Source organism: Scylla paramamosain, chromosome 8, assembly GCF_035594125.1.
Source record: "Scylla paramamosain isolate STU-SP2022 chromosome 8, ASM3559412v1, whole genome shotgun sequence".
NCBI classification, from domain to species: Eukaryota; Metazoa; Arthropoda; class Malacostraca; order Decapoda; family Portunidae; genus Scylla; species Scylla paramamosain.
The window spans coordinates 11,784,902-11,785,799 of NC_087158.1; positions in this window are offsets into that span (position 1 = coordinate 11,784,902).

Genomic DNA, 898 nt, shown 5'->3' on the forward strand with positions numbered 1-898 from the left:
GTTGTGGCGGGCGTGTTGCGGGAGCATGGGCGTCTGTCTGTCTCTGCCTGTCAGGAGCTGTTGCCACGCCTTGAGCCACGCGCCGTAAAGGGCGAATGGAAGAATAAATCAGTAAAGCCACCAAGAAAGCAAGTAAATAAATTAATAAAAATAACTTATGAATAAAAGGAATAAAAATAAAATCAGTAGACAAATAAATAAACAAACATAAAATAAAATATCACCTTAAAAGTAAGCACAACATTAACAGAAAATCCTACACGTTCAAATTTAACAGAAGGCCAAAACAAAGAAGCATAAAAAATAAACACATTTGAAATATTACAATCCGAAAGTTGAAGTACAAAAAAAAAAAAAAAAAAATAAAATAGGAAAAAGTAAAGAAAAAGAAAATGAAGCAAAAATTTAAATCGCAGGAATAGAGTTGTGGTGAAGGTTGGCATTTACTTACACCACCACAACATTACTGTCGTAGAAAAAGTTAAAATAAATAGAAACTAAAAATCTTACAAAAAAAAAAAAAAAAAAAATCAAATCACAGGAACAGAGGTTTGGTGAAGACCGGCATTAACTCCCCAGCATAACATTACCGTCGCGGAAGTGAACCGTAGGAAAGGTAATAGAAAGAATAATTAGTACATTAAGAAAGGAAAATTACAACCTATTGCCTCACAGAATATTTGACAACATCATTACAAGAAAGTTCCCTTAACCTTACGCCAAAAGCTAGCAAATAAAACCTCATCAGAATTCTTCCACCTACCATGTCAACACTACTCGGTAATATAATAGTTAAGATGTAAAGAATGATTCTTTAAATAACACAAGATCAAGGAGACAAACTTAGGTAAAACAGGGAATAGAAGAGCAACAGAAAATTTTATGCAGCAAAAATATT